The sequence below is a fragment of the Pinus tabuliformis genome, chromosome J, assembly GCF_031772625.1.
Source record: "Pinus tabuliformis cultivar Carrire ecotype Pingquan chromosome J, CPIR1, whole genome shotgun sequence".
NCBI lineage: Eukaryota > Viridiplantae > Streptophyta > Pinopsida > Pinales > Pinaceae > Pinus > Pinus tabuliformis.
In genome coordinates, this window is record NC_142295.1 from 1,286,464,674 (window position 1) to 1,286,478,954 (window position 14,281).

A 14,281-nucleotide genomic window follows, 5' to 3' on the forward strand; every position below is an offset into this window, starting at 1 on the left:
CACATCCAAAATTAGTAGTTGTTTAGCTATGCTACTACATGAGAACCACTATTAGACATGCTACTAGAATGAAAAGGACGTTATAAATTTAAATTGTTTGCATACAAAGGGAAACGAATTGACTAAGTTCTAGAAGGTGAAGAGTTTGACGGCATGGGAAACGAATTGACTAAGTTCTAGAAGGTGAAGAGTTTGACGGCATGGGAAACGATTTGTTTCAATGGGAATGCGAAAAGGTTAGTAGCATGAGGATAAATTACATGAACACATAAGAAAATAGGCTTTTGTTTTTATTTTTTCTATTGGTTTTATGTGGGTTCATTTCAACTCTCAGGTTTTAGTTGTTAGACTACTGACATTATTTTTTGCAATTGCACAATTTTCAAAGAGTGTGACTAGCCGCCATGCAAGTTAAGAAGGGTGTTTAGTTGTTGTGTGTGGTACCCTTGTGTAACAAAATGGAAAATTCATGTAAGGATTCCACCATAATAACACCAAGAATATGTCCAATAACCCACAAACCATATATATCAAAACTCATAATTCAATATTACATTAAAAAACTATATTTATATTTATATTAAAAATATATTTTGCTTTTATTTTATTTTTTAATTAAATAAAAATTATAAATTTTTTATTTTTCAAAATCAATAATTTATTAACTTTTACAAAATTTAAAATAAACGCTTCAGCATTATTAATTTGTATGAAAGTAATGTAAATTGGCATGCTAAATTTATATTTAGCTAGTACAAGGAAATTCTAAAGTTCAATTAATTAGCAGTGACGTAAGAAAAAAAAGATCGATAACATGCACTAGAGGATTTCCATCTCAAAAATAAGATGAGTCCAGTGTTCGAAATACTTGCAACATTTTATTTCTATCACTTTCATTCGCCATTGAACACCTCACTAAGTGTTACATCGTTTACTTCTGTCAGTGAACGCTAATAAATCATGATAATGCCCATCACAAAAAGAGACAAGCTACTTTAATCAATGGATACATCACCCAGGTGAAGATTGAGAACACATCACCCACGTGAAGATTGAGAACAAACAATCATGGGATAACTATTCTATAACGTGGAATAAACACTTTAAAACGTGGAATAAACACTTTAAAAGAATCGAAAATTGAAAATTTTAATATAAAAAAACATACTTTAGACTATTGATGCTACTGACACTCTGATACCAGATTTTCCACTATGCTTGATGTAGCCAGTAATCTGGCAGAACTTGGATGGATGAAGGAAAGAAATAAGTGACTGGTTGCAAAAACCCGCACCCAACTTGTTTGTACAGAGAACCCGCGTTAATAATAAACACGGCAAGGCAAGTGAAAAGAGTCTCTGGCTAATAAAAATACAAATGCAACGGAACAGAATCAAAGACAATGTTGTAGCGTTGGAACGCAAGGCCCCATTTACAAATCCCTGAAGTCAAACTCGATCTCACAGTGGGCATTTAGCAAATCCACGATAGAATCCCAGCCACAAGCTACGCGGCACACTGGCAGTACCAGTCCAACCCAGATATTTAAATTCTACAGTTCGGCAGAAAACACTCTGCCGGAAAGGCCAATAAAACAATGAAGGTTCTAATCACACATAGATCTTTCACATGTATACAATGAAATGTAAATTGTATTACTGAAAAAAAAAAAATTATTACTGGGAAAAAAATAGGGGCCATTTTAAAACAAAAATCCCAAAGCATCAATGCTAAAAATAGAGCAAAAATTACAAAGCTTTTATATTTACAAAAATCACCCAAAATCTCTCATCTGTGTGGCACCTCCAAGCTCTACCCATTAGATTGATGGTGTAAAACTGAACGGAATTGAGTTAATGAGCTTGGGGACCAAACAGAAGTATATATAGCCAAACTTCCATCAAGCCTTTGTTGGCTATGTGTAAGTGTTCCACAGATGATGGTAGAGAACTGCAGACGGAGTAATGGACCACTCTCGAAGCTCCCGAACAAGAAATTAATTAATTGCGGTTGATTTCCTTAATTTAAAGAAATAATTACAGTGGATTTCCATAATCTAAAACAATGACTACAATTGGTTTCCAAAAATTACTACAATTGAGAGAGGAATATTAACATCATTTCATGTGGAATAATAATAATTATTGATAAGTATTAATTTACAAGAACCATTCACAGATACATCTTATATTTTACACCTTTTTAATTTAACTATATATATGGGTTCCAAGCTATATATATTGTATTGTCTCTGTTCTTTCTCATGTGCTCATCTGTTCTGGTTTTGTAAATGATGATAGGCATTATCTGCTGGTATGGGAATTGGTTTTGCATCATTATACATACATTTGAGCATCCAAGCCAAATCAGTCAATTCTGAATTATGTATTCAAAATCTTTATATACTCTTAATATAAAGCTATGATGTTTTTTTCTCTGAAAAAAAAAATGGGTTCCAAGCTAGAAACTGGATTTTGAATGGCCTCAATTAGAAGAATTTAGAGACAGATATATAGAAACTTTTGTTAAAATATATTTCACATTATTAATAAAAAAAATTATTAATATTTACTAATTTTTTTTTTATGTATATCTAATTAAAATAAATTCTAAGAACTTTATTGAAAATATAATACCTATTAATATAACTGTTACTGTAATTAACCATAAATATGACCGGATCTTGATATATAACAACAATCACTATGCAGAGAACAATGGCCGGAAAAGAACAATCATTCTCGCAGATGGTTAACCGAAACCCTTCAATCGTGACAGACATTTCAAATAGCATAAACTCGTGAGACGGGTTGATAGCGACATTTTTCACTGCCATCGCACTCTGAGAGAAGAACAACGAACGTTCTCCTTTGTGGACAAGTTGACAGGGGTTGATAGCGACATTTTTCACTGCCATCGCACTCTCAGAGAACAACAACGAACGTTCCCCTTTGTGGACAAGTGGTTAAATTGCAGCTTTTGCCTTTGTGGACAAGTGGTTAAAATTGCAGCTTTTGAGGCGAGGGTTGGAATTTCAAAACAGTGTCAAATTTGATTTCCTTATCGAATAAAGATTTTGACAATTTTACAAAATTTTGAACTGCAAAAATCAACCCATGATTAGCCAATCAACCCCACCCATGACGAACAAATTACCCATCAAATCCATGACGAACAAATTACCCATCAAATCCCATCTCCGCCGAAGCTCTTAAACCAGTAGCAGAAAAGTGGGACACCTAATCTTCATGTTGGATAAAGCGCAACCACACTTCTATTATTCTCATCCGACGATATGGTCCACACAATAAAGAGCAGGATACATAAACAAAGTACCGTGGAAATATATCGTGTGGGATGAATAAGAGCCACAATTCTATTTATGTGATCCGACAATACAGTCCTTACAATGAGTTCCAGTATCCCTAAACAAACTACTGTGGAAATGTATTGTGTTGGATGGATAGCAGCCATGGCAGCGATATTTCTATTTATATGATCTGACAATAGAGTCCTTATGAGCAGGATCCATAAACTAAATGTCGTGGAGATATATCGTGTTGGGTGGATAGCAGCCATTTTTCAATATTCTAGTTACTACAAGAACCACGATCAATAAACACACACTGAATGGACGGCAGCCACGGTTCTATTTATGTGGTTTTAAGAGATCAAATTTCAAGTGAAGGGTCACATTTCAATTGAAAGGTCACTTTTATTTTTTATTTTATTTTATATTTTTAAAGATGGTTAAAAATAATTTAAAATTTAATTGCATATGTTTTTTAAATAAAGTTTTAGAATGTGTAATTTAATTATTAATAATTATTTTAGGAATTGTTTTTGTGTGTTTTTTTGGACTTTTGGAATTTTGTTGAAAAAATTGAGGTGAAATATTGATTTGTGTTATTTAAACTCGTATTTCACTGTATATATGATTCATCACCTTGTATATATAATTCAGCACCCTGAAAAACCCCTAGGGCACTTTGATTGTGTAGGGTTACCCATCAAGCTTGTGATCCCTAGGGCACTTTGATTGTATAGGGTTACCCATCAAGCTTGTGATCCCTAAGGCACTTTGTTTGTGTAGGGTTACCCATCAAGGTTGTGATTTCAATAAATTCATGATGATTTTAGAGAAATTAGACGGGAAAAGCTTCCAAAAAGTCTCAATAAAGACAACTAGATTATTTTATGGATGAGAAAGATTTAACCTCCACAAAATATTTTACTTAGTAATAATCATAGTCAAAGATTGAAATCATAAGGGTGAATCTACATGGTAAAAAATCTTGCTACATGTTTTTTAAATGCATATTTATTAATAACAAAATAATTTTAAAAATATATAACTTAATTATTTTTAATGATTTTTTTAATTTTGTCAATATGAGATGTATCATGAGTTAAGTATTTTGATGCATATTGGCATTTACTATCCATTTGATTTATATGGTTGATCCAGATTTAGACAGGAACGCAACAAATTATAGAGATAACCATAAATACAAAGCTGAGATAACCATAAATACTGAGATGCAGCGGAAATAATACTTCATTTCATTACTGTAAAATACTGAAATATGCTTACAAACAGAAATGGAAAGAAACCAGCTAGGGCGATGGTAGCTTATCTCTGAGAAGAGATGTGGCGGCTACATGCCTCTGAACTGTTCTGAACTGTGTTACAATGAGGCTCGAAGGCCTATTTATTGTTGAGAAATAATGGAAAACTCTTCACATTCCAAAACCTAACCCTAGAAGATGAAACGCCAATTTGTGGGCCCTGTTTGGGTAAATTGGTACATCAATTTCCCGGGGTCGTAACTTTGGCATACAATCTCCGTTTGACGCGTACGATAGCTCGTTAGAAAGATCTATCTGAGTACTACCACTTTGGGAGGCAACATCAATTCATGGACCCATGTTGCCCTAGATTCTCAAAAAAACATCGTTTAGGGCCTCAAAATGGCTCTGGAAGTTCAGGACCCGAAAAACTGCTAAAAATAGTAAACTGTGCTACAATTTAGAAAACTGAAAATGCTGAAAGAGACATTTGCGGGGGTCCAAATGGGATAGGTGGGTGGCCACCAACGTCCACCTGGATCATGCCTCCCCCCTTAGGAAGCAATGGTCCCCATTGCATTGAGTTCACCCCTAAGATGAGGAAGCTTCTGCTGATCTGGGTCTCTGGTGAGCTGTTCTGCAATCTCTGATGTGTCCAAAAATGGTGGGAAGCATGGACGACGACAGTCCACATTGAACACTCGGTGCAAGCCAAGGAATGGAGGAATGTTGTGCTTCAAAGCATTGTTGCCCGTAGCCTTGGTACTGGTGTAAGGACCATGTCGGAGTCGCCTGAGTTTCTGATGGGTTTTGGTAAGACGTTCTCTCTGCAGATGTAACCAGACTTTGTCGCCCACCTGAAACTTGTGTGGTACCCCTGTGGGTGAGGAGAAGTTGTTCCTGTGTCTTGTCATGACTGTATCCCTTTGCTGCTGCTGCTGCATGGAGGAACCATTTGCAGGGGTCATGGATGTAGCATCGATCTTCCCCTTACTTTGGGAGTGAACCATACAGATAAATTTCCTGGTCTGGGAGATGAGCTTGCTGCCTTTCTTAACAGTGATCAAATATGTGGCAGTAGGTGGGGCTACTTCCAGTATCCTGTATAATGAATTATTTAAAGAAATAATGACAGCACGAGGCCTTGACTCATACACAGCATGTCGCCTCCATAAGTATGGCTGGCTTAATAGTACATCACAAACATCCAGAGGTGTAACATCACACAACACCTCGTCTATGAAGGGCTTGATGCTGTAGGGAAGGCGGCACTGCTGGCGAACTTTGAGATCTCATCCTTCATGAAGCCACCCGATACTGTACGGCTGTGGGTGTGGTGTAGTCGGTAGGCCCAACCGTTTCATGACCTCTGCTGAAACGAGGTTCTTTTGGCTGCCATTGTCGACAATGAATTGTAGCGGCGAACCCTTCACCCACATCTGTGAGTGGAAAAGACGCTCCCCTTCCTCTAGATTTTCGGGCTCATCTTTCTGGATCTTGGCGGTGGCAACAGTGGCGCTGGGATCTGCATCAATGATCTGCTTCCCTTTGCCATTCCCCTTGTCAGGTTCTGGCTCAGGGTCAGAACATGCATCTGATTCGGAAGCCTTCAATTCGGCCACCAGTGACTGCTTGGTCCGACACTCACTTGTGTTATGAGTGGGACTCTTGTGGAACTCACACCACTTTCCTGTGTCCTTCTTCGGCTTCGTGGTGTTGTTCTTTTCTTGCGGCTTCGACGGGTTGTCTTGGGCCGCCCCGCCTTGGCTTTGTCCTTTGTTCTGCGGTTTGGGGGCACCTTTCCCTTGTTTCGAATTCGCAGACCCAAAGTCTCGTTTCTTCTGTTTAAACTTTTGCTCGACCTTGACGGCATATCGGTATGCCATGCCGAGCGAGGAGATATTAAGGAATTCTATTTCTTCTTGGTTGTACTTGTGCAAGCAGCCATGGTATTTGAGTACCAAATGCTGCTCTGTATCCTTGATACCCAACTTTGTACGAAGGGTATGGAAAATATTGGTAAACTCTGGTACGTCTTGGTCCCTTCCCTGCCGTAGCATGGTCCACTTTATGTATTGATCCTCATAGCTTCCGACAGGGTAGTACTGCTCCTTGATGGCATCTCGGAATGAATCCCAAGTCGGTGCGACTGAAAATAGTGAGCATGTACTTTCATCCTTCTGCTCGCAGTAGGTTTCCGACCAATCCTTGACGTGGGGGGCTGCTTTGAGAAGAGCGAAAACAATCTTTTCTCGACTCAAAAATTCATGAACAGAAAAATAACCCTCTAGCAGATTTAACCATTTATCTACGGCATCTGCGTCTATCTGACCCTCGAATATGGGGATTTCAAAATTAACTTGTACCTTAAAGGGCATGGCGTCTCCAGAGTAGCTGCTGGAAGCCGATGCGTCGCTTCTGGGTAGCCGCTGAAGGATTTGGGCAAAGTTGTCCATCATCGCGTTCCGTTGTCGCTCGAGGGCTTCTTCGAGCAAGATTTTGATGGGATCTCCTGCCCCCTCGTCTTTCTTCTCATCCGCCATGGGAGGCCGTCGGGATTTTCGAGGCTGGTCTTGCAAAGGTTCAACCAGTTCAAGCACTAACTCCTTATATCCCGACCTTGTTGGGGACATGCAAAGAAAAACAGAGAAAAAGCAGACCGCTCTGATACCACTGATCCGGATTTAGACAGGAACGCAACAAATTACAAAGATAACCATAAATGCAAAGCTGTATAACCATAAATACTGAGATGCAGTGGAAATAATACTTCATTTTATTACTGTAAAATACTGAAATATGCTTACAAACAGAAATGGAAAGAAACCAGCTAGGGCGATGATAGCTTATCTCTGAGAAGAGATGTGGCGGCTACATGCCTCTGCACTGTTCTGAACTGTGTTACAATGAGGCTCGAAAGCCTATTTATTGTTGAAAAACAATGGAAAACCCTTCACATTCCAAAACCTAACCCTAGAAGATGAAACACCAAATTGTGGGCGCCGTTTGGGTAAATTGGTACATCAATTTCCCGGGGTCGTAACTTTGGCATACAATCTTTGTTTGACGCGTATGATAGCTCGTTAGAAAGATCTATCCGAGTAATACCATTTTGGGAGGCAACATTGGTCCATGGACCCATGTTGTCCCAGATTCCCAAAAAAACATCGTTTAGGGCCTCAAAACGGCTCCGGAAGTTCAGGACCCGAAAAATTGCTAAAAATAGTAAATTGTGCTACAATTTAGGAAACTGAAAATGCTGAAAGAGACATTTGCGGGGGTCCAAATGGGATAGGTGGGTGGCCACCAACATCCACCTGGATAAATGGTCATGCTATTAAACATGTTACACATCACACCTACCTTGTTAGGTTGTGCACATTTTAAACAAAAAATTGTCTTTAGATTTTTACAAACATTTACTATCCATTTAATTTATATGGCCATGCTATTAAACATGTTACACATTAGACCTGCTACCATGTTAGGTTGTGCACATTTTAAATAAAGAATTGTCTTTAGACTTTTACAATACTTGAATGAGCACACATAAACCTCATTAGTTCATCAATATTAAAGTCTACATAATTTTGATAGGGAGGGAATTCAATAGCACTATTTATTCTTCTATTCCTTGATTTCCTCACATAGATATAACAAATATAATTTTCTCCCTTACAACGTATTTGGTCCAATCATTTAAACAATTACAATGATTTTTTAAATATAATCAAAGTGTTAGAGAGAGATTCAACAATACAACTTTCCTGAAAAGAAATATAGAATATTTTGTCATTCTATTTGCAGAATATCTTTTTATTCTATTTGCACGTCTAATTATTGATATAAGTATAATTATAACACCGTGTGAAAAAAACAAAAATAATATTATTTTTGTCAAAAAAATGAATGTTTAAATTGAATACTCCTTATTCAATATGTCCATATCCACAATATGTCCATATCCACTTTCATGTTTTCATATTGATAATAAGAAATCAAATTTACATTCAAGTCAATTAATCTTTAGTGCATATTTTCACGTCTTCATATTGAATGGGAAAAACGATGATGTGTAAGTGCTATTTATAAATCTACACGAGTAGAGCAAGATGTAACTACAAGTAAGCAAAGTATGTACAGAGAAGATTCGTAAGGGGAGTCATGGATGATTAGTAGGTGTTGTCTATAAATCCCAGCGACAAATTGGGGGGATTAGTTTTAATTGGAATTGTTTATTTTTTGTGAGTAGCAAGAGAATTTATCACAATTAAAATGTTTGATCTATAATACCAGTTAAAATGTAATTTTAATAAATAAATGATATATATATACATGAATTTAATGGAAATAAAATAATATGGTATCAAAATGATAGTTTTTGAATTATGGCACAAGGAAAATTTGTTAAGATTCTTTTACTTTATTAGTCTCCAGTTATAACAATAAATTTTCTCCTTACTACTATTATTTTAGCATTGACTAATACAAGTTAAAAAACTAATTCTCAAAGATTTGATTGTACCATAGCTTGAAAGTTTTATAAGAAATCTTTCCTAATACAATGCCATGTGGATAATACAATGTTTGCATACTATAATTCCATTTGGATAACTTCCCACTTAGTGTCCACCATATTTTAATCAAATATTTGCATAAAAAATGTTAGAAATAAAATGTAAATAAACATATCCATACTTATTCATGTGTTCCTCAACACTTAAAAAAATTTATGCAAGTTGGCAATTAATTTCTCCACTTCAAATATCAATTTATTAGTTCCATCCATTTGTTTTGACCATTGTTAGTTTAGCATTGACAAGATGTCAATTTATTAATGCAATCGATTTGCCTAATCGCTATTAGTTCAGCATTGACCAATACATGTTATAGTGTTTAACTTTGAAAAACAGATAGGAAATATAGTACATCATAAACTTCCTTTGTAGTGATAAAGATGTTTCAGATTTCTAGTCTTCCTCTTATATCAATTTTCCCTAACACTTCAAATTACTATAAAGAATTCATCATAAAATTCCTCTATAGTGATCAAGATGTTTCAGATTTCTAGTCTTCCTCTTATATCAATTTTCCCTAACACTTCAAATTACTATAAAATAGTACAACCACAAAAATTAGACCATTGGTAAAGGTTGATAATCATCAATCCATAATGAGCATTAAAACAGTTCATGAGATAATTTTGTTTTAAATTTATTATTATTTCCCACTTCCCACTTAGCGTCCACCATATTTAATCAAATATTTGCATAAAAAATGTTAGAAATAAAATGTAAATAAACATATCCACACTTATTCATGTGTTCCTCAACACTTACAAAAATTTATGCAAGTGGGCAATTAATTTCTCCACTTCAAATATCAATTTATTAGTTCCATCAATTTGTTTTAACCATTGTTAGTTTAACATTGACAAGATGCCAATTTATTAGTGCAATCGATTTGCCTAATCGCTATTAGTTCAAGATTGACCAATACATGTTATAGTGTTTAACTTTGAAAAACAGATAGGAAATACAATACGTCATAAACTTCCTCTGTAGTGATAAAGATGTTTCAGATTTCTAGTCCTCCTCTTATATCAATTTTCCCTAACACTTCAAATTACTATAAATAGTACATCATAAAATTCCTCTGTAGTGATCAAGATGTTTGAGATTTCTAGTCTTCCTCTTATATCAATTTTTCCTAACATTTCAAATTACTATAAAATAGTACAACCACAAAAATTAGACCGTTGGTAAAGGTTGATTATCATCAATCCATAATGAGCATTAAAACAGTTCATGAGATAATTTTGTTTTAAATTTATTATTATTATTATTATTATTACAATATCATGGACCAATACCATGAAAGATGAATACCACATACCAAAAAACCATAAGTCAATTCATATGGAACTTGTTCATATGACATCTTTTAATTAATCAATTTAATTAAAAGGGAAAAAAGACAGAAGTACTTTAGAGATAAATCTCAATCTTTCATTTGTGTATACTACTATGAATATTCTAGAATATGAAGTAAAATCCATACCATCCACCTACTAATTATTGATAATTGAATTAAAATCATGAAAGCCCTATTCCAAAATTCCAAATTTGATAGATCCATAAAATGATTATGAGTTAATTTTGAAGCGATTATTTTTGTAACAACCCTGGTCAAAAATCCATGTAATAAAGTTAATAAAGGAAAAATAATAACCAAGGTCACGGGACACTTATTCCCAGCTGAATGTTGGGAAAAACATCTAGTGTGGGTGTTCATTTGGTTTATTATGGTTAAGGAAATTGGCAAAGTCTTTGGAAAGGAAAAGTGGCATTAATTTACATTTTATTTATGAAAATAATAGAAATTTGGAGAAAATGAAGGTGAAAGCTCACAGGTTGCATGTGAGAAGGAAAATGAAGGAAAATAATGGAAAATGAAGAAAAAAGAGGTCTCATTAAAAAAAGGATTTTGAGGATCAGTTCACAACCTTTTTTCAATTTAGTTTTGGAGCTCTCTCTATCTACTCTCTCTCTCTCATACTCTTAGACACTTTGAGGAAGGATAAGAAAGAAAGAAGAAGCAAAATATCAAGTATGGAAGAGTAGGATCAAGCGGTTATAATAGGATTACTTTCAGGTATCAAGTTGCATGTATAATTTCCTTGCTAGTTTTGGCATGCATGGTGCATGCAAGTGTGTTTTTGGTTCTCTTGTTGTCATTGACATGGGTTTTGCAAGATGTGAAAGTGTTTTTTAGCCTCTTCTTTCCATTTCTGGATAGTCATGGTGTAATGGGGTTCTATTTTCTTTGCTTGAGATGGATTTTCGGATGGATTTGCAATAGAGTGGGGTGGTCTAAGGATTGATCACAAGGCCTAGGAATCTTGGGGTGGGATATATGGTAAATTCTAATTGTGAATACCCTTGATTGAGCTTAGGAATCCCTTGACCGGTAATTCAAGGATATATGGTAAAGCCTAGAGAGTGGTGACCTCATAGGCCTAGGAATCCCTTGACTACTAATGGCGGGCTACATGGTAAAGCCCAGAGGTTGAGATGAAAAAATTCCTCACAGTTTAGGTGGAGATATATGGAGGCGTCTATGCTTATATAGGTCTAGTGATTCAATGGGATTGTGGTAAAGCTGGGCTGTATTCATGAGGGTTTTGGGCCTAGGAATCCCTTGGTGGAATATATGGTGAAGCCTGAGGAAGCCCTTGTTGGTTTTTTTGTAGGTCCCACATTCATGCTTGGAATATGGCATGGGGGTGATTCACTAAAAGAAATATTTGCTTCAACCTAATATATGGTCGGGTGGTTCATGGAAGTCCCTAACTTGGTTGGCTTATGCATTCATTAATAAGAGCTCCTTCTCCTTTGGTATTTCATGTGTAAATGTATTTGTCCATACGTGGTCTTATGGTTGTTATATCATGGTTATTTTTGTTGGTTTTATGCTAGTTATAAGCATGGTTCATGACAGACTTTGATTATGCCTCTCATCATGATTTGATTAGCACATGATATGTGAATGAATATATGACCTAATAGATGATAATGCAACTATTGTGGTAAGGCATCAATCCTTCTTTACGAATCTTAGATAAGTATGAGATCCCTATGCTCAAATATGTTGTTATGTCGTGTAGATTTCATATTTGTGATATGTTTGACGAAATGCATGTCATGGAAAGTAGGGGTTTGGTCAAGAACTTGTACCAATTTTTGCATTAGTAGCTTTAATTCATGGTTATTTAACATTTCTGGAAGTTTCATGAAGTTCTGGGCAGTGCCCTAAGTCCTGGCCTTGAAAAAGTGGCACAAAATCTAGGGTCGTTGGCATATAACAATGGCATGAAAAGAATAATCATTCTTGCAGATCGTTAACCGAAACCATTCAATCATGACTCAGACATTTCAAATATCATTAACTCGTGAGACAGGGGTTGATAGCGACATTTTTCACTGCCATCGCACTCTGAGAGAACAACAACGAACGTTCTCCTATGTGGACAAGTGGTTAAAATTGCAGCCTTTGGGGCGAAGGGTTGGAATTTCAAAATAAAGTCACTTGTCAAATTTGATGGTTTTCATACTTTTTGACCCGTTTCCTAATATCAAATAAGGATTTTGACATTTTTACAAAATTTTGAACTGTATTTAACTGGCAAATCAGCCCATGACGAGAAAATTACCCATCAAATTCCATCTCAAGGCGAAGCTCTTAAACCTGTAGCAGAAAGTTGGGACACTTAATCTTCATGTTGGATAAAGTGCAACCACACTTCTATTATTCTCATCCAATGATATGGTCCAATGTTAAAATGTGGGGCTTCATTACAACATAGTGGAAGTGTTATTGTGTTAATAAAAATCATGTATCTCCTTGTTATGACACCACACCATATATCACTATAATTCAAAGAACGTCGTCATCTACCCTCAAACAAAAATGGCAAGAGTGTCGACCTCTGGAATTTGAGATGTTTTCTAGACCTTTGGATCAATTTTGGGCAGAGTGTAACTTGTGATTAGAAACAATATACTGTCCCAGCTCCCTGCTTACGAACTCCGAATCACCTCGTACCACTCCACAACTCTCTGGTTACCACCTTTGAGCATGTGGAGCTATCGCTATAACTCTCTGCTTACTCAACTCTCCACTATAACTCCCCATAGCCCCAGAATTAACATCAAACTGCCCATCAGACTTTCCATCCATACATATATCCTCCCACCATATGGTATATCCTCCTCCTCTATATATCGTATTACTCCATCCATACGTATATTGACTGTCCATCCATATGTTTATTGAACTATCCATCGAACTTTCCATCCATATGTATATCCTCCCGCCATAGGGTATATCCTCCTCTTCTAACAATTATAATACATAACATCTTTGTTATAATATATAAATCCACCATATATCACCTCCCTTCCAGGTACTAACTATGTCGTGTATATACACACACACACACACACACACACACACACACACACACACACACACACACACACACACACACACTAGAATCGTATTTTTTATTGAATACTTCTATCTGAAGTGCATTTTTTCACAGTATATTGCCAACAAAGTACATTTTTTACACAATACACAAATTTTAAAATGAATTCACTAATATCAATTGTTGGAGTAGTTCTCTCTTAAAAACAAAACTATCCTTAATGGTCAAGGAATATAAAACACACTCTCATTTTCAATGAGTTGTGCAGAGGAGTTTGTGAAGGAGAAGGAGATAATGCACCTGCAAATACTAATTTAGATAAGGAGATTTCCATTTTGAAAAATAAGAACAACAAGGCCTATGCCTTGATTGAAACATCTGTAACTGAAGAGGTGAGTCACCATATTTCACCATTTTGAAATTATTTTAAAGCCTTAAAGAATTTGAAGGAACTATATGACTCACACTCTAAACTTGAATTTGTCCAATCGATGATTAAATTATTCAGTCTTGAATTAAAAAATGATGACCCTCTTGCTTTAGCATCAAAAGTAAGATCCCTTATGCATTATATAAAAAATCTTGGTGTTGAAATAGACATTCCTCTCATAGCTTATGTCAAGGCACTATATCCCACTTATTCACATTATCTTGAGTCATTGCAAGAAAGTGGAAATCTCAAGGAGATTACCTTTGAATCCCTTGAGAAGAATTTTGCTGAGA